At 42.1% G+C, this 21,661-nt stretch overlaps 1 protein-coding gene across 1 annotated transcript in view; it reads right to left on the bottom strand.

Moving 5' to 3' along the window:
- Nucleotides 1-16,037: 16,037 nt before the first annotated feature.
- Nucleotides 16,038-21,661, bottom strand: part of josd1 (Josephin domain containing 1) — a 34,851-nt gene continuing 29,227 nt past the window's right edge. Inside the window, exon 5 of the mRNA XM_032501641.1 lies at nt 16,038-16,072. The gene's annotated coding sequence lies outside the window, so the exon portion shown is untranslated. The remainder of the gene's footprint in view (nt 16,073-21,661) is intronic.

Genomic DNA, 21,661 nt, shown 5'->3' with positions numbered 1-21,661 from the left:
CTCATCTACTCCTCAATATCATATAAAAAAGCTAACAGACAAAGACATGGCACATACTAAGGACAGCTCACTGTGGACGGGCTTCTAGTGGCTGTATTCTGCACCAAGGCTGAATTTCGGGAAGAGACTTCAGATAATGGTATAGTGGACCACTAAAGTCTATGAAAGAAACGTTCAGATATGGTATTAGGAAGACCACTAAGGTCTACATAAAAGCAGCACTTCAGATTGTTAGGACGCACTAAGGTCTATATAAAAGAGACTTCAGATATGGTATTAGGGGACCACAAGGTCGATATGACAAAGAGACTTCAGATTGGTATTAGTGGACCACTAGGTCACATAAAGAGAGCTTCGATATGGATTAGTGGGCACCACTAAAGTGTATAAAGAGACTTCAGATTGATGTAGAACCACAAGTTCTACATAAAAGGACTTCAGATACAGTATTATGAACACTAAGGTCTATTAAAGAGACGTTGCAGATATGTATTAGGGCCACTAAGGTCGAATATAAAGAGACGTCAGATATGGTTATAGAGGACACTAATGGCTATATAAAAGAGACGTCAATAGTATTAGGACCACTAGGTCTCATAAAAGAGACTTCATGCTATGGTATTAGGGACCACTAATGTCTATATAAAATAGCCTTCAGCTATGGTATTAGGGACCGACTAAGGGTCTCTATAAAAGCATCCAAGAGCAACATGTCTGAACGCTTTAATAATAAATGAAATACACTTGTTAGCTGATCACGCGTATGAAACAGGCTTGGAAGTATCTGGAAGTTAGATTCATGATCCCTCTTGGTAGTTTTTTTGTTTATCAATATTTCAGCCTAGGTAAACTATGTTCCACTGTTACCCTGTCGGTAACTCTAACAGAGAGGCCTGTTGGACACATAACCCTCATGATGACAGTTTAATATAGTGCCTTTGATTCTACATTCTGTTATCAAGTCCAATCTAGTTTCTTCATTTTGGTATACTACCCGATGCTCACTAATATGCTTGTTAGTGTCATCAGAGATGAACAGTCTAGGTAAACGTCTCGCGCATTGGAGGAGAAAGGCATGCAGATCCAATCATCTCTCAGGGGATTTTGAAAACTCGCATACAAAACTAAGCACATGTTAGTATACAGTCTATGTGTTCAAACAGGTTACAGGTTACAGCTTGCATGAATATGGGATTGACAGCTTGGTCCTCCTCACTGTTTGGAGTACGTACAATGCATGGGAGTCCAGAAGCTAACCGGTTACTTAGTGTGTAAGAGAGATTGAAGCTGTTTACAATGCCACAGAACTCTCTTCTTCTGCCTTCTTCACGAATACTCACTTCAGACTTTTGTACTTTCCATAATTCTGTGCTATACTCTTTAACCTGCTTCATTTATCTGACTGGCTCTAGTTACCATTTACTTGTTGGGGAGGAGAGGTACAATGGAACGTTGTTTGCCATCTGATGTGGAAAATCAATGAGAGTCCCCTCCACAAAAGACATGAAGAGGAGATAAGAATTGGCATTTTTCATGTTAGGCCCATTCTGTTGACCTGCTGTAAAAAAGATTAACCCTGTGGGAGTTGTTTTACTACTAGTTCTATGTTTTTGAGTCAGTGGCTCCCTATTTAGTTAGTTCTTGGCAACATGCTGGTGCGACTTAACAGTCTCCCCCAATCTAAGTAGCAAAAGGCATAAAAAAGTAAATAAGCACAATGCAAAGTTAAAGAACAGCAAGCAACATTAAGGGTATGCAATGCCGGTCCATTCATTTAGAAAAAAAAAAGAAGAAAAAAAAGGCTTTAACAAATGTTTTATGAGAAGAAAAAGCATGGACACATTGTTGACCCTTAAAGTAATAACAATGCTTTTATAGTAAACTACTGAATTATTGAACACACTTTGTTTGTTCAGAAGAAGGAGAAAGGGTAAGACCCTGACATAAAACAGACATGACATACAGGTAAGCCATTAATGTCAATATTTGAAAAACGTTGATTTATTATTCCGTAATTGCATTCAAAAGGTGTAACTTGGTAACATTATATTTATTCATTGCCACAGACTGATTTCATTCAAATGTTTTATTTCATTTAATTTTGTGTTGAATGGCACATGAATCCAAAATTGCCGTGTGTCACAAAATTAGAATATTGTGTAAGGGTTAAATTTGGAAGACCCTGGTTGCCACAAACTAATCATCTGATTAACTCACAACACCTGCAAAGGGCTTTAATGGTCTCTCAGTCCCAGTTCTCGAACTACCAAACATGTGAAGACTTCAGATTTGACAGCTTCCAAAAGGCGACCATCGACAACTGCACATGAGGTGAAAGACACAAAAGGTGTTGGCTGAGAGGCTGGCTGTTCTCTAGAGCTCTGTGTCGCAAACACATTATAGCAGAGGCAAAGGGAAGGAAAACTGTGGTCAGAAAAAGTTGTACAGCGATCGGATCACCCGCGCCCTAGTCCAATTGTGAAAAAAAACCCCATTCAAAATGTGGGGGAGATTCCCAAGGAGTGGACAGCTGTCTGGATCAGTCTGCTCAGATCCACCACCAAGAGAATCTTGCAAGACTGGTTTCAACTGCCGCATACCTCGTGTCAAGCCCTTTGACTCAAGAAACGCGGAAAGCGTCTCACCTGTGCTAAGGAAAAAAAGGAGCTGGACTCTGCTAGCTGACTAACCAACTTCATGGTTTTCTGGCGAAAGTCAAATTTTGGCATTTCCTGGAATCAGTCCCAGAGTCTGGAGGAAAGCAGGATGAGCACGGATCCACGTTGCTGAAGTCGTGTACAGTTTCCACCTCCGTTGATGGTTGTGGGGTGCCATGTCATCTGCGGTGTCGTCCACTCTTTTCCTGAGAATCCAGGGTCAACGCCGCCGTCTACCAGTCAATTTTAGAGCACTTCCATGCTTCCTGCTGCTCCTGCTCTATGGAGACTAGGACGATTTCAGTTCCACAGGACTTGGCGCCTGCACACAGCGCAAAATCTACTAACCCGTCCTGTTTACGGACATGGTATTTCGTGTTTCTAAATTGGCCAGCCACTCCCCGGAACCTTAGCCCCATAGAAAATCTGTGGGGTAATTGTGAAAGAAGATGTCGAATGCCGACCCACAAAACGCAGAAGAAGTTTGAAGCCACTATCAGAGCAACCGGGGATCCTCATAACACCTGAGCAGTGCCAGAAACTCATCTACATGCCATGCCCGCACGATCCGCATCATGCAGTAAGTGAAGGGCAAAAGGAGCTCCAACCCAAGTATTGATATTGTACTGCTCTATTTTTTTTTTTTTTTCATTTTTCAACTTTTCAGTGGCCAACCTTTCTAAAAACAATCCCCTTTTTGTGGATTAGCCTTAAGTACTATTCAATGTTTGTGACCACACGGAATTTTGGATTTTCATTTGTTGCCCTTCACATCTCAAATTAATGAAAACACTTTGAATGCATCAGTGCTGTGTGCAGGAATAAATGTACAAGTTACCCTTTGAATGGCAATACTGAAAATAAATCAAGTTTTTCAGAAAATATTCTATTTTTACTGGCTTTTACCTGTATATAATGGTCACATTTAACCAATCAGACATGTCCCTTAGCAAATGTTTCCATCAAAGATCAAGGGACAACATGGCCCTCAGCAAAGCCCGAGTTCTGCTAACTGGAACTGATCCTCCCTCGGCCAAAGTGTACACACGCACCCAAAATTTCCTAACACTGGCAGTCATATATGCATGTAGCGGAGTGGTAGTCGTGAGTCGACTTTCCCGTTGGGCGGGTAGTGTTTTAGGCCGCCAGTGCCGGTCTGATCATAGTTATAATTCCAAATTCTTAGCAACACCATCCAGCGGCCTGGTGTGCGGTTGCGCCCTGCGGTCAAACTGTGGCAGCCTCTGCTCTCCTTACGGCTGTGCGGTAGCACGCTCTTATAGCCATCAACACTACGCTAATCAGAAAGCACTAACCACAGGGCATAGCCCTGGCTAGCCCTGGTCACCTATGATTAAAGCCATCAACAAACCCCTTTTTTTTTCCGCTCGTCACTTTGGAGTCTATTGCTAACAACCGTAACATAAAAACAGCGTGTGAGTCTATTGATGGAAAAGCCTACCACAAAGTTTTGATCAAGACACCAGCTGTGGGTAGCCTACTTCTTGAGCAACCAAAGCTAACACCTAACCCTCCACTCGTCTAGGAACTTTAAGGAAGTCAGTGTTTTCTGTTCTGTGTGTTGTTCATTCATCACCGGAGCTACTCTGACCCCCTCCCACCACCCACCAAAATTATATTTGGTCCCACTCCGACCTATGGCCGCAAGCCGCTCACATCGGTTCCCATATTTATAAGGTTTTTACCTCCATTGGCCACTTAGGTTGGTCTCCTGTTTCAACCATTTTTTTTTTTTTTCTCTGTGGAAGAATGTGACGTAATCGTTTAGGGTTGTTTGACTGTTCTTTAAAACAGTCAATGATAGACAGATGTTCATCCAATACCTTACACTGGTATTTTTTTTAAAGTGCCTGCCCTTTCCAAGAGTTCTAGTACTAGGCTTCTCAATGTTTCTGTGTTTAACGCAAACCATCTGGGCGCGTCTCGTTCACTCAGTCCTACTATATCAAAAGGGAATAGCCTCAAACTGGGAACTATCGAACATTGAACTGGAGTGCAGCTTATGTTAACAGTGTGACGTCTGTGGCATGGTAACTGGGAACCCACTCGACGCAGGCTGGAATACATGGAGGGGAAGAACAGAGTAAGAGAGGAAAGAAAACACAAACCCTGCCCTCGATACCCACCACTGTGATTACACCACAGCTCAAGCCTCCGTTTTCCCTCCTACCATCCTACTCAGTACATCACATATGACCTCCAGGGCCCGTCTCTGAAGAAGCCTTGGCCACTCTCGACTCTTGGAACACTGGAGGAGTTGAGGGTGACTCTGTGACGGTCACGTTCCCTGGGCCGCTGTGGCCTCCAGGCCGTCATCTGCTTCACTGATTCAGTGACCCCGTCTGGTCTGAGGCGGAGCTCCACCAGTCTTCCTCTCCTTGTCCTGAGCCATTCAGACGGAGAACAGCCACAGAGAGAGAAGAGAGAGATGAGAGGAGAAGGAACGGGTAGTGCAGTTGGACATTGATTGCTCAAACCCATCCCATGTGTACTGTTATTGATTAACCGTTCCTGGACTGACCTGGACAGATTGTCTCTGCTCTGATAGATGATTATAAACGGACACAGGCAGATATTTGGCTGCGGAGCAGATAGCTCTAGGTGCTTCTGAGGTAGGAGGATGAATCTTCACTGGTCGCACGATTCCATTAACGAGTTATCCTTGTCACGATTCCATCCGATTTCAATACCCGAGTGCGTCACCCTCCTCAATATTAGTAATTTTTTATCGTTGCCACATGGTTTTTTTAATCACACAATTCATAGCATCATATATAGATTAACTCCCCTTTTTATTTCTATCTTCTCTTAAAAAAAGACACTTTCCTGAACAGAGACACAGCATGAAAGGCAAAATCATAATTAATAACTAGTAAGCGATGCGACCGGAAAATCAAATAACACAAGATGCATTAATCGATTATAGTCTGTCACTGCAATTGATGCATAATCTTGCCCGTTGTGCGGATTGCCAGGTTCCACATCTGCACTCCCAGCTTTTTTGTTTGGGAGGGTTTACCACTCTGAATCTGTCTTGTAACATATTCATTTATTATCTTCCATCTGCTATGATTGCCAAATTTAAGCAAATGTGTGTTAAATTATGTTTTACAACGAGACTTCAAAGTGTATACAGTTGCTTTAGAATTCAAACTAACATTCATTACATGAGATTTTTAGTCTGTCCAAAATCATTTAATGAAACCATAGTACTAAATGGCCTACTATTTTTCCGGTGAATATTCACAGTACGCAAACAACACAAGACTTACAATATGTCGTGACACTACGCCCTCAAGATATCCAATCACAAAGCATGCCTTAGTATGACCAACGTTCAAAACATGCAACACGGCACCAAGCAGCTCTGTAACCGTCACAAAACCCTTTTCAATTGCATTTCTACCCTGCCACGTGTAAGCATACTGTTGATAGCTGCTAGAATTGAGTCATCAGGCTTTACTGTGTTACCGCATCACCAGACTGCAAAGAAGTGAATGTGAAAAGGAGTGCGCCGAAACAGATACTACAACGACTTTTTATTTACCAACGTATGTTGAACAATAGTTGGGACATGTTGAGTATGTAGGTGCAGGATGTTATGCTTGGATGCAACATATCTTTATACAGGCTAGATTGGTGACCCTGCATTATTTTTCTCTTTATCGGCCAGGAGCGGGTAGTTTCATGTTTAGGCTGATTCCTGGTAAAAAAAAAAAAACAAGCTTCTGGCAGCTATCATTCAGTCAAAAAGGCTCACGGCGAGTTTCGTAACAGTGGGTCGTGATGGTGTAAGAGTCTACTCGGCTGACCACTGACACACCTTACGTGTACATTTTAAAGTGGCATCCACTCTTCTCTTATGCTCCTGAGAGCCCGCCCGTCTTCTCCTCCTCCCCTCCTTCCTCCTCCTCCTCCTCCTCCTCTCCTCCTCCTCCTCCTCCTCCTCTCCTCCTCTGTCGTCCTCCCCCCGGCCTCCCAGCTCCTGTGGACTTTGGCAGGTGTTTGAGTCCAGGTCACTGAACTGTGCCCTGCGTAGGGTCTGCTTCCTAGTGGCAAGTTGCGGCTCGTGCCTGCGAGTCGCACGTACGGCTTACGCTTCGCGCTTCATCGGGGAGCAGAGAGCGTGTCACGGGAGAGCGTCGGCAGCCCCAGTTGCTCTGGGTCCTTGTGAGTCACTTGCGGAGACCAGTTGTAGACATATCCTGAATATATATCAGAGATCCGACCATTGAGAGCTTCATCACGAAGATTTGGAGTACAGGAGGAGCGGACAGGTTGCAGAATGCAAAGGCTAATTACTACTGTAATAGCAGTCCAGACGACATGGCTGTTTTGACTATTTCCTTACTATTGATGTAACCGGCTCAGAGTGCGGAACTGTACGGGGAGTATTGTACCCTACACAGCACCTCGGTTCTCTGTACTTTTACAGTATATAATGTCTCTTGCCACGACTAATGACGTAGACAGGTTCTACAAGGGTAGGAAAGGAAACAAGAGTGGTTCTTAAGACATGTATACGTTCGTAATATAAGCAAACTGGTAACTTTTTATTGCACCGCAAACTTTACCCTGCAACCAGTGAGGCTTGTTGGCTTTGGTCCTTTTCCCTCCTGTGCCCCAAGTTTTCTCTCTCTGTGCTCTCTAAAAAGCCAGCAACAATGTTAAAAAAAGGCTATTGCAAATGTCGACTATGTGTACCATACTGTAGTTTTGCGACCATTGAAGGCTGTTCTTCTTCGCGTTGAACACTGTCTGAAATGTTTCATGAATTACCAGGGGATACATTTATGGAACCTGTGGAGATTTCTGAACGCTAGTACACTATGGAGTCAGCTGGGTTTACTACTGGCTCCCTGTTTTTGGTTCTTACAAATTCCACCGATCCAGGTGGGTAAAACGCGAAGACACCCCAACACAAAATACATCCACAATGCGGAAAGAAACCGCTTGCAGCTAAACGCTTAGGGCTGCTACTAAATATCGACACGGTCATGTTCGATGGCCTCAATTTTGAATGTTTCTAGTTGTGTGATGCTGTTACGGCAGAATAATAAAGAACAAGCTGTTTGAGTCAATTCTGTGGTCATTATTCAAATCATGTTGCGTTTGGTGGTTGTAGGCAATACCTAGACTAGTACAATTGCTTTATTTTAATTTTTATTCAATCATGTCCCAAGGGGTAACGTTTTGTTTGGTGATGTCGCTTCCTTTGAATTTCATGACATCTCATAAAACCATTTTTATCATCCACCAGAATATGACACCTGTGGAAACAACTACGCACACACCTGTTTAATTTTTGCATGAACATTCAACATAGAGAATGTTTGAATTTACACCACAATTTGAATTGGACAGATGCCTGTCTGACTTGCCTTTGTGATGAGTTATAGAGGCAACATTTGACTTTCTTGCCTCTAGATGGGACTTTTGTTTTGCATATGATATTTAGTTACAATCCAACAACCCAGGACCCCATTGTAATACCAGTTGGACAGAGGTCTTGGATTCGGGCATGCTGACGTCTGATATCTTGGTGATTAATGTTAATTAAGAAAATGATTTTTCTGCCTTTAGCTCCACTATTTGTCCAAAAAACCTTTTTATTATTACATTGTGGATTGGAGTCTTACTTCTCTTCAAAGGCCTGGAACCAAGCCGTCTGGTCCATAATGTGTTCCCTCAGGCTCCCATGTGCTTACCTGGGGGGGTTCACAAAAAGTAGGCTATATGGTTCCATTAATTCATGTATTGTTCAGGCATTTCAATAACACCAATAACAGATAATTAATAAACAAAACATTTCCTCTTCCTTTCAGAACTTTGTTAAAAAACAAAACACTATGACTTTTCTCACATGACCATCCCAACAGCAGTGTGTGCATATGCTGTGTTATCTTGTGTTAATGAGCACTACAGTATTGGGATGGATTTTCATTTGCATACTCCCTTTTCTGTGCATATGTATAATCTGGCCGTACACTCTGGGAATAATGCACTGTCGCAACGGTTTCTTTCATCCATGCATCCGTCTGATATGGTTTACATACTTACTTTGGAGTCCATCCTTTCCCACTTTAACATATAACTCCACAATTCCCCCCTGTGGAGAGACAAGGTTTAGAGCCAGCCTACAAGGATTCAACCTAGTTATGAAACTTCGTCCTCAATTAAACTGATGCCTTTTTATAATCCTACTTATAGACAGCAAACCATCGCAAGACGCATTGGCTATTTCTTCTATATTGTATTGTTAAAGTGTCCATTTATGAAAAAATGGGATTTGGGGTGTGTAGTTGTGATCCTGGTGGTTAACACTGCATATGAACTCGGAAAAACATCCAGCGTGTTTTGAGTTAACTAACGGTTTCTGAATGGTTTCCTGCCTTCAGTCACGCGGTGAGCTGGTCGCTGCCGTTTCTATCTACTTCATTGGCTGAAACACTGGTGTGCTAACCACTCTTAGTTTACTACCACATCAGTTCGTTTAGACATCGCTAAACGGAGGGAGCACTTCCAACTTTTGCACGGAATTACCTTCAACGAGGGACAGTAGTAGTTCGATAAATTCCTTTTGTAGATTAGAGTGAATTGTGTGTGTTTAGCTATATTTTGTCATTGAGAAGGTTTGTGCTAGCCACTAGCAGCATGGTGCGACGGCCAACAAAGATGGACCAGAAGTTGCGATGTCTCCCTCTGGGCTAAAACAGAGAGCGCAACAAACAACGGGTGAAAGAGGAGCTGTCAGCAATATGCAGTACAACCAACAAAAATCGATGTTTTTTTGAAATTACACCCATTTAACCTATTCGGTACACCTCAAATACAATTTGAACCTGAAAATAACGCATAATGGGAGCACTTTATCCTCGGTCACCATGGTATATTCCCTTGCAAATCACAATGAACCATTGATGGTTACTTTCCCCAGGCAAACTTTTACATGACATGTTAGCCAGTTAAAGGACAGAGGAGATTTTTCATTAGAGAGACATTGATGTTATATCCTGTGTGTTAATTGTTTGATACTGGGGGCCATGAATCAGCCAACACAGCTGTAAAAAAGAAAAATAGCACTAAAGTTTGTCCTTTTTATACTCAATCGCTTCTAAAACGCAAGCTTGGGCTAACCAGATTTAATATCTTTATGACACCGACTGTGTGTACGTGCTGTGGACACCTACCACTTTGCCACAAGGGGCTGCCAAAAATCCTTTTATGTTGATTCAAAGCGAGATCAGCAATGAGATTCATTTTGTAAATTACACTCACCAAATTACAGTTGAGCTTTTTTTACAGTGCTTTCATACTACCTTAATACATGTTTGCTACATCATGTCACATCTACGTCTATCAATGTGATTTCTTTGCACCATTCTGAGATACTCGGTTCCCTGTTGGCCAAACAAAATGAAGATTGCTCTCTTTGTATCCCTACTGGGGTGGCTCAATCCACAGACACAGCTGTTCTTCTCTCCCCCCATGGTTCTTTGAATTTGACTAGGTTTAGCTGTCCCACTCGTCTCCACACGGATTTGGATTTCTTGAAACTTGCAGGCTGATGCGATCTTGTTAAGATGGGCCCAGGGTGCCCAGCCATATTTGTCGATTCGGAATGGCATGTTGGCTTGTTTCCTGTTAGCCCTTATCCCCAGCTCAACAAGAGAAGTTGCAGAATCGTCACCTCTTAAAGTTTCCATCAACCTTTCACCTGTGTGTGTTTTTTTAATCAATTATATTAAGTCTTACCAACACTTTTAAAATACTTTCCCTCACCTCCTGTGCAGATACAGACCTTTTAACATTTATAGTATCTTCAAGTAATTAAAAGTAACTGAAAGTATGAAGGGAGTAAAAATGCAGAACTCTTCTGTTCTTATCCAATTTGATTGTCTACTATTCCATCATCAATTCTTACTGTGAATGGGGCCTCGCGTACTTTAAATAATCAAACTGGTCCATGGAACCACCCCCCAGAAAGACATTATAATATGCAGAAATGTGAACCAAACTGTTGCAGACAATTCACCACAAATGCAGAAAATGACCTTGTTTGTTTCTAATATTGTATTTTGGTCATCTCTGAGCTCACCCCCACCCCCCATGCGCTTGGAAAAGGTTTACCGTGTAGGAGATGTCCACATTTAACATTGCTATATTTTTTTTACACGTTGATGTTAAATCTACAGTATTTATTTTATTTTTTTTAATATACCACCGAGCCACTCAGAGTTAGTCATTCCTGGGACATCATCCGTAATACTTCCAAGCTCTTGCAGCCGGGGTGAAGTCACCCCTTTCCCATACTTCATTTTACTCACCCAGTTCCCCATATATTCAGTAAAACGGCTCTATATTTGGTAAGATTTCAAATAAGTGCCTATTAAACTTCCTAGACTTGCACTGTCGATTGCGTAATTATGGTTTCCTCTAAAACAGTTCTGGAGTGGTCTTATACAATTAACAATATATGTTGGGCATCATTCCAAAGGAAGCTTTACCTCAAGATGCCTCTGGTAACCAAAACCCTGCTCTATCATATTATATAATATTGTTAACGCCTCATATATAACAGAAATCAGTAATTAGGGTACTCACCAATATTTGATCTGACAGTGTAACATTCATAGCAACAGAAGTAGACTTTTTGTTGTTTGTGCCATGGACAGATATCAGATATGATATAGTCCCTCCTGAGTCCTGTGGTTTTAACATGGCCTATGCTTAGTCTGTCTCTCTAAACTTTCTCTTTATGAACTCTGCTTTACCGCGTAACTCAAACAATTGCTACACGACGAAGTATTATCAAGTAATCTCTTTGCAAACAGAGGCCTAAAAAATAGAAATTCCCAGTTAGGTTGAACGCCAATTAAGCGGTAATCCTTCTCCTCGCTTACGCTGTGTTTGCCATATTGCTGTTGACCACTCGATTACCTATCGCAAAATGCCACCACATTGCTAAATGTGTTGTTGGGATTTTTTGGAGTGCAGCTCGACGTACTGCCTAGTATAAATGTACTTTTGAGACTGGTGCCCCCGAGCAACTTCATAATTTGAAGTTCCTTTTCCTCCTAAAGTGTATAAATTTTTTGACTGTCCCTTGTCACTTAAACAGTTCATACCTCTGTTAAAGTAGTCAGAGACGTTTGGCTCTCATACCCAGCGAGTATGCTGGGGGTGGCTGGGGTGGTAGACTTCCATCTATTCACGAGTAGATTCAGGGGCCTCGGTCTCTGGAGAACGACAATCTACAGCTTGCGCACCTTGCATTTATTGGTCAACACATTGTTAACCTTAACCCTTCCAACACACACAGCTGCTCCGGTTCAAAATGAAGGGTCGTTAATAACATCACCCCGTTGCTCTCATCCGTTGTGCTATTTAGCCAAGCCCCTGACCACTTTAAGCTGTAGTGCAGTGACAACACTCTCCACGTTACATTAAAAGGGCCATACTCCTCCACTAACCCCTTCCACCTTTATTACAGGCTCCTGTCAATTTAGATAACCAGATTAGCCTTCGACGTCAATACGGTTGTTTTCTTATACGCTCTAACGCTTTCCTTTTTAAATCATACAAGAGCATCATATTAGTTCCTCAATTCTCAAAAATACACCTCCTACCAAGTGTGACAACGTCTGGCGCTAGGGGTGACTACAATACGGGTTGCTTTGTCAACTGTTTAAAGGTTACCTTTTCTAACTCTTTTCTTTGACGAGTTGACTCCACATGAACTCTCTTGCTCTTTCCTATATCTCGACGCTCCTCCGTGCAGCGCTCGTCGTTCTTTCTGTGCGTAGACGTCTTTCGTCTTTACCAACCCAGCTAGTTTCACGCGGTATGCGCGCTAGCCCCCGTGCTTCAGCGGCCGCCCCTCTTTCCTACCCGCTCGGTTTCTAGTCGAGGTATCGTTTGGTTCTGCAACGTCTGTAAATAAGCCCAGAGATGTCCGAGACGTGCTGCATCCACGATCTCCAGTGCGTCCGAGTGCGTTCGAAACTGTTGCCACACGGCACGCGCTTCAGCGCGTACCCGTCATCGACAGCGCGCTGGCCCTGGATGCGTCTATCACACGTGTCTTACCCAGCGTGCACCGCGCGCAGCCGAGCTGACGGTGAGCCTCCGCCACTATCGGGATGGATACTAAAGCATAAAATAACAATACGATTGTAAAAAATAACAAATAACTAAGGCTGGCATTCAAAATCATGGCAAAATGCCACCGGTACTAGATTAATAGTTAAACTATGACATTATTAGTTACACTAATGCAGAAGTAAATGGAAAGGAATCATTTCACGTGGTAGTTATGGTCGAGTGGAGAGTTTATATAGGGGTTTGGCAGTCATCAGTGTTTCCTAACCTAGACTCCCTAATGGTGACGCCCTATTTAAGAGTTCTAAATGATTCCTTGGTATGAAAATATACATAATTGTATTTGATTCTTGGAATTAAACCATCTGAAAATTTAGAGGAGAATTGAAATCCTAATAGTATACCCACAGTTTGTCAAAAAATTGAATAGTAAGCTAAATAGTTCCTCCTGTAAATGTAGTAAAGTATAAAGCATAAAATGAAAAATACTCCAGTAAAAGTGCAAGTACGCTAAAACTGTATTGGGTAAACTGAGTAAATGTGTTTGATTACCTTTTCACGTTGTGATGCTGCAAACAGGCTGAGAAATGACATGTATGACCCCAGTTACACACCCCCCATCTAGCTTATACATAAATGGCCATTAAACGCATTTATTTATATGCAAAAAAAAAAAATTACAGTGACAATCAGCTGACATGGATTGTCCTGGCAAAGAAGCCATGATTTGAATGCAATTTTGAGACACTATGTTATGATGATGCTCAGTAATGGATGAAAACCTCGTGATGCTTGGATGCAGGTCCAACTGTATATAGTATGACTTTAAAGGTCTACAGTCCTGAATTGGAAAGTGACATTCCAAATAATCCATGCCCCATTGAAAAACATGTGATCTTATCTTTATAAAATCATACTATACTCAACCTTGTATATAACATAGCCTTGGCTGCAAAAGTTAAAACCTAATTCAATGAGCTATTAGCGCTTTCTCCTGCTATTTTAACGATACATTGGTGCTTTGGAATAAATCGCCAAAAGGCATCAAACGCCAGCCCCTCAATTTTTCACAGCAACAATTGTTTTATGTAAACATTATCAGGCCAATATTGTCATTATACAGATACATAGGTATAGTATTAACCGTTTCCTCTTAGACTGAAAGTTGTGAATGCTGCGAACTGGAATCTCTCACTCATTTCACATAATCGCCACAGCACACGTCTGGCTGACACTGCTTAGTACGCCGCCCAGCACTTTCACTTTTCTTTCCACATTTTCTTTTTCTACAATTTTGTCTACCCATGCGCACTGCGCTCCACCTCGAACTCTCTCAAACTGAACAACTTCCCTTGTGCAACCAAGCCCAAACCACCTCCTCAGCAGGGGCGTAGCACCAAGTTCCTGGGCCCTGGATAAAGATTTAAGGAAAAAACTATATAAATTCTAAAAAATTATTAAAAATAAAGAATAAATGGTCCCTCCCCACATCCACAGCTTTCATTCTAGCATCTTTTTAGGCCCTCGTCAATGAGGGCCCTGGGTATCTCATCCTCTCCTCTTCCCCCCCTCCAGTCCGTCACGCTCCCTGCTCCTCAGACTGTAACTCACACATCAGAGCCCCCCTGCTGTTCCTTCGGCAGTTTGACAGAGATGTTTAGGAGAGTGAGGCCTCCCAGCTGAGCTCCTTGTGCCACCAAGGGGTCTGCTGTGGGTGGCGAACCCTCGGAACAGCTTGGACCAAGGAAAATGAAATGAAGCAATGAGTAGTATCGTCCCTTGGGGCGTATCCTTGTTTGTGTCATCTGTACGCATGGTGTCCTTTTACCACTCTGTGCATGAATTATTGTGGCTCCTAGCATAGAGTGTGTGATATGGCAATTAAAACAATATTTATTTTCATCGCTATGATTAGTTTAACAATAACTCATTCATTATTAGAATTATTCTTTACGATTCGAACTCAAAGATCTTTATTGCTTCTCTCTTAAGCTTTGTACCTCAACACCAGTCCTGTTCATCCAGATTCAATTTACTCAGTTTGCATAGCACAGATAGCTGAAATAATTATTTTCATTATCAATTTATCTGGCCAATTCACTTCAACGTTTAATAATCATGGTCAAAAGAGCAGATTGTCGCTGTACATTTTCCGTTGATCAACAATCACTAACTGTATTAGCTTACGGAAATTGTTGTAACATCTGCGTTTTCATGGCACTGACGGCCACCCAATGCGCTGTTGAGAACCTTCCAAAGGTTCCAACATCTTAAGTAAAGAATAGACTGATTGAGATAGTTTAGTAGACTGTCATGCTGGATCTGCACATGGTTGAATCAAAGTCTGGCCATGGTTCTGTATGTTCTAAGTTTGATTTATCAATGAAGTTAGACCAACCTAATCTGATATATTAATCATGATCAGATCTTCTAGTGAGAGATGAAATGTCTCAGTGACACGCCTCTGCATTAATATCAGTAACCCATGTTGAATGTGATTACAAAAAACTGTATGAATGATGCCTTACTTTCTTCCTGAAGGAAACTGAGGCAAACATCCCTAGAATGTATCTTGGCCCGGGTGTTGCATTGGCTTTGTTTCATATAAAAGTGTTGTGTCGGCACGCCTCGTGCGTATACGCCAGACTGTGCCAGAAGTGTGTTGGGGAACTGCATGAATACAAAGTTGGCACGTGATAATCACTGTTTTTGAATTGGTGATGTGTAAAAAGGGCCGAGAGGAGAGATTGAGGTGAGTCACACGGATGCGTAAAGGGCCACCGCTTTGGGTAAATAAGGACGGGGATACGTGCAGACAGACTCACGACTGTGGAATGACAAGACCAAAGACATACAGTGAACATCTGACTGAGCCAGGGAGATCACGCAGGGACAGCAGATAACACAGCGTTTTTTCTAAAGCCTGAACTCTCTGGCTTTGTGAAACTGAACATTCAAAAAAAAGAAAACAAAAACCAACAGATCAAACTGCACATCGAAAATAGTCATATATATAAAACACACAGAATAGCAGAAACGAATAGTAACTTTTTATAAGTCTAACTGTGGTTGTGAGTAAGTGACTGTGGAGTCTTTGATTCCTTCCTCTGTAAAGTTTTGCTTCCTTCATTGCTTTGCACCCTGTCAGATAAGTTCTCAGCAATGGCTTTGTAAACAAACCCAAAGAAGGGGGGGGGTGGGGGGGGGATCCATCTGCAAGTGTGTCACCATGTGATGGCTGTGCACCGATATTACTTCCCTTTCCCGTTGATTCTGCGATTGGGCCCGTTGGCCTCAGTTGTGCTGCGACTGGTTGGTAGACCCCTGAGCATCAGACCCCATGTTTGCTGTGTCTCCCACTTCCTCTGGACGACCAATAGAAGTTCACAGTTCGTTCCTCGCAGCTGCTGGCGGAGAAACTTCTGGGATGCGGAAGAGTAGGACAAGCCACAGTTACGATGATAGAAATGCAAATTGAGCACTCTTTTATATATGATTTGGATAAGCAAAAGGCAACCCCAAAATACACCAGGTCAGACCTGCTTTAAAGTTGCCTATCATTTTTGGTCAACAATGCGCAGCAAAAACACACTTATTACTACAATCCCGCTTTCTCAAAGCTGTTACTGGCAAGCGTGTTGCAAACACTCCAGCAAACATCTTAAAAGCATGTTGGCCTAGTTAGTTGTACAGTAGGCATGCGAGAGGTTTTTGAAGTGAGTTTTTTTGTTGAAACAAATAAAGACAGCTTGAGCAAATGAACCAAGTTGTATTTTCAGTGTTATTTCTAATACACTCTGCAGGCAAGTCACAGGGTATGACATCCCATCACAAAGATTTTCAGGGGGAGCGTCCACATTGCGCCCCACACACAATGTCTCAACCCGGACCAAAGTAAAAACCCCGGTCTTAAATTTCTCTTCTCCCAGCAAAGGAGACCTTGTTTGGAAAAACATGCTAATTAATCTTAGCAAAACAATTCACCTAACACACAGACCTATTAGAGCCTCTTTTACATCTTTCTACTCGTCTGGCCCCGTGCCTCACAGTTTCTTCATATCCATCCACTTATCTTAGCTGCCACAGACCACCTTGTGCCTTTGTCACGAAACAAAGAGATATGTTCTTACCCTGCGCCTTATTGAGAAACATAGCTCTGGACACTGTGTCCTTCAACTTTATGGCAATCAACCTTGGTATTTAGGGACACAACAGCTGTGACTCTCCTTCATGGAGGACACACATGAGATACATTGGAATGAGAATATATAACTTAAATCCTAGTAATGAATATTACTCGAATAATACAGAAGGATATATGAAATCAATGCTTTAATGTATTCTTTTCCCATTACAACCTAATAGAACAGAACAAATGGACTCTCTTGTAGCTCCTGACTTTGGTCTCACTACTTCCTAAAAGGAAAATCTCTGGCTTCAATACTGTGAATTGTCACTATTTAGCTAGATAGCGGCTAACCCTTTGGTCTGTCTGGAGGGGCGGTAGGTAGTTACAATACGTGGGTTATACAGAGGGGCAACTAGTGTTGTGGGACACCTGGCATTCGTGGGTGGGTCGCCATCTGTTTTGGCACACTGCTGTTTACATCATTCTATTTGAAGCACACCGCGATAACAAATCAACAGAGAACCGTAATACAAGCAACTAGTCTGAAACCACTATTCATACTGGAGGTACAGCATTGTTTTACTACGTCCAAACTCCAACTCAGAATCAAGCTTCATGGCAATCTGCCATACTAACTGTGTAACGTGTAAATAAACTTACTCTGGACCAACAGTGTTTAGACAGACCAACATATTTCATCCTTCATAGATCACCCATCGCCCAGCACTCTGAACGACTCCGCATGGCAATATATGATCCGCCATGGCACAATTATTTTAAGTTCTGAACAATCACAGCTGTCGATGCACCAAGGCTGAATTTCGGGAAAGAGACTTCAGATATGGTATTAGGGGACCACTAAAGTCTATATAAAGAGACTTCAGATATGGTATTAGGAGACCACTAAGGTCTACATAAAAGAGCACTTTCAGATATGGTTTAGAGGGACTGCCTAAGGTCTATCATAAAAGAGCTTCAGATTGGGTATTAGGGGACCACTAGGTCATATCAAAGAGACTTCAGTATGGTATTAGTGGACCACTAAGGTCTACATAAAGAGACTTCAGATATGGTATTAGGGCACCACTAAAGTGTATAAAAGACTTCAGATATGGTATGGAGACCACAAGGTCTACATAAAAGAGACTTCAGATACAGTATTATGGAACCCTAAGGTCTATATAAAGAGACGTCAGATATGTATTAGGGACCACTAAGGTCATATAAAAGAGACGTCAGATATGGTATTAGGGGACCACTAAGGTCTACATAAAAGAGACTTCAGATATGGTATTAGGGGACCACTAAGGTCTATATAAAAGAGACTTCAGATATGGTATTAGGGGACCACTAAGGTCTATATAAAAGCATCCAGAGAGCAACATGTCATGGAACCTTTAATAAATAAATGAAACTGACACGTTGTTAGCTGAGACAGATGAAACATGCTTGGAAGTAATCTGGAAGGTAGATATTCAATGATCCCTCTTGGTATTTGTTTTGTTTTATCAAATAGTTGTCAGTCATGTAAACTATGCACTAGTTACCCTGTCGGTCAAACTCTACAGAGAGGCTCCTGTTGGACACATAAACCCTCATGATGACAGTTAATATAGTGCACTTGAATTCTACATTCTGTTATCAAGTCTAATCTAGTTTCTTCATTTTGGTATACTACCCAGTCGTCACTAATATGCTGTGTTGAGTGTCATCGAGATGAACAGGCTAGGTAAACAGTCTCTGCATTGGAGGAGAAAGGCATGCAGATCCAATCATCTCTCAGGGGATTTTTGAAACGCATACAAGACTAAGCCACATGTTAAGTAGTAGCAGTCTATGTGTTCACAGGTTACAGGTACAGCGTTGCATGTGAGTATGGGATTGACAGCTGTGGTCTCCTCACTGTTGGAGTACGTACAATGCATGGGAGTCCAGAGCTGAACGGTTAACTTAGTGTGGAAGAGAGATTGAAAGCGGTTTACATGCACAGAGAACTCTTCTTCTTCTGCCTTTCTTCACGAATACTCACATTACATGACTTGTACTTGTCATAATTCTTTGGCTATACTCTTTAACCGCTTCATTTATCTGATGGCTCTAGTTACCATTTACTTTTGGGGAGGAATGTACAAATGGAAGCTTGTTTGCTCAATCTGAGGTGGAAAAATCAATGAGAGTCACCCTCACAAAATAAGAACATGAGAGGAGATAAGAACATGGGCATTTTCATGTATGAGGCCCATTCTGTTGACTGCTGTAAAAAGATACCCTGTGGAGTTTTTTTACTACTAGTGCTATGTTTTGATCAGTGGCTCCCTATTTAGTTAGTTCTTGGGCAACATGCTGGTGCGACTTTAACAGTCTCCCACCAATCTACAGGTAGCAGAAAGGCATAAAAAAAAGTAAGAAAAGCAAAATGTAAGTTAGAAGAAGACAGCAGAGCAAGCATGAAGGTATGCAATGCAGGGTCCAATTCATTTAGAAAAAAAAAAAAGAAGAAAAAAAAGGCTTTACAAATGTTTTATGAGGAAGAAAAAGCATTGGACACATTTGTTGACCCTTAAAGTAACACACAATGCTTTTAGTAAGTAACACTGAATGATTGGAAACACAACTTTGTTTGTTCAGAAGAAAGGAGGAAAAGGTAAGACCCATGACATATAAAAGATCATGAACATACAGGTAAAAGCCAGTAAATTAGAATATTTTGAAAAACTTGATTTATTATTTCCGTAATTGCATTCAAAAGGTGTAACTTGTACATTATATTTATTCATTGCCACAGACTGATGCATTCAAATGTTTATTTCATTTAATTTTGATGATTGAAGTGGCAACAATGAAATCCAAAATCCGTGTGTCACAAAATTAGAATATTGTGTAAGGGTTAAATTTTGAAGACACCTGGTGCCACAAACTAATCATCTGATTAACTCAACACCTGCAAAGGGCTTTAAATGGTCTCTCAGTCCAGTTCTGAAGCCTACCACAACATGGGGAAGACTTCAGATTTGACAGCTGTCCAAAAGGCGACCATCGACACATTGCACAAGGAGGAAAGACACAAAAGGTTAGTTGCTGAAGAGGCTGGCTGTTTCTCAGAGCTCTGTGTCCAAACACATTAATAGAGAGGCAAAGGGAAGGAAAACTGTGGTCAGAAAAAGTGTACAAGCGATGGATCACCGCGCCCTAGTCAATTGTGAAAAAAAACCCATTCAAAATTTGGGGGAGATTCCAAGAGTGGACAGCTCTGAGTCATGCTTCAAGATCCACCACCAAGAGACGCTTAAGACATGGGTTTCAACTGCCGCATACCTCGTGTCAAGCCACTGTTGACCAAGAAACAGCGCGAAAAGCGTCTCACCTGGCTAAGGAAAAAAAGAGCTGGACTGCTGCTGCTGACTAACCAATTCATGTTTTCTGCGAAAGCAATTTTGCATTTCCTTTGGAAATCGAGGTCCCGAGTCTGGAGGAAGACAGAGAGGCACGGATCCACGTTGCCTGAAGTCTGTGTAAGTTTCCACCATCAGTGATGGTTTGGGGTGCCATGTCATCTGCTGGTGTCGGTCCACTCTGTTTCCTGAGATCCAGGGTCAACGCAGCCGTCTACCAGCAAGTTTTAGAGCACTTCATGCTTCCTGCTGCTGCCCTGCTCTATGGAGATGGAGATTTCAGGTTCCAACAGGACTTGGCGCCTGCACACAGCGCAAAATCTACCCGTGCCTGGTTTACGGACCATGGTATTTCTGTTCTAAATTGGCCAGCCAACTCCCCTGACCTTAGCCCCATAGAAAATCTGTGGGGTATTGTGAAAAGGAAGATGCAGAATGCCAGACCCAAAAACGCAGAAGAGTTGAAGGCCACTATCAGAGCAACCTGGGCTCTCATAACACCTGAGCAGTGCCAGAAACTCATCGACTCCATGCCACGCCGCATTATGCAGTAATGAGGGCAAAAGGAGCTCCAACCATATTGTATTGACATGCTCGTATTTTCATTTTCATACTTTTCAGTGGCCAACTTTCTAAAAACTCCCTTTTTTATTAGCCTTAAGTATATTCTAATTTTGTGACACACGGAATTTTGGATTTTCATTTGTTGCCACTTCAATCATCAAAATTAAATGAAATACATTTGAATGCATCAGTCTGTGTGCAATGAATAAATGTACAAGTTACACCTTTGATGCAATTACTGAAATAAATCAAGTTTTTCAAAATATTCTAATTTACTGGCTTTTACCTGTATATAATGGCACATTTTAACCAATAAGGACATGTCACTTAGTCAAATGTTTCACATCAAGATTTCAAGGGACAACAATGGCCCTCAGCAAGCCCGAGTACTGCTAACTGGAACTGATCCTCGGCCAAAGTGTACACACCAGCCCAAAAATTTACCTAAATCTGGCAGTCATATATGCAGTAGCGGAGTGGTAGTCGGGAGAGTCTGAACATTTCCCGGTGGGCTGGTAGTGTTTTGAGGCCGCCAGGGCCGGTCTGATAATAGTTATAAATTCCAAGTTCTTAGCAACACCATCCAGCGGCCTGGTGTGCGGTTGCTCCCTGCTGGTCAAACTGTGCAGCCTCTGCTCATCCTTTACGGCTGGCGGTAGCAGCCTCTTATAGCCATACAAACACGAGCTAATCAGAAAGCACTAACCAAGGGCATAGCCCTGGCATAGCCCTGGTCAGCCTATGATGTAAAGCCATCAAACACCTTTTTTTTTCCTCGTCACGTTTGGAAGTCTATT

The sequence above is a fragment of the Etheostoma spectabile genome, chromosome 21, assembly GCF_008692095.1.
Source record: "Etheostoma spectabile isolate EspeVRDwgs_2016 chromosome 21, UIUC_Espe_1.0, whole genome shotgun sequence".
NCBI classification, from domain to species: domain Eukaryota; kingdom Metazoa; phylum Chordata; class Actinopteri; order Perciformes; family Percidae; genus Etheostoma; species Etheostoma spectabile.
The sequence above is the reverse complement of the archived record's forward strand: the minus strand, read 5'-3'. Positions and strand labels throughout refer to the sequence as shown.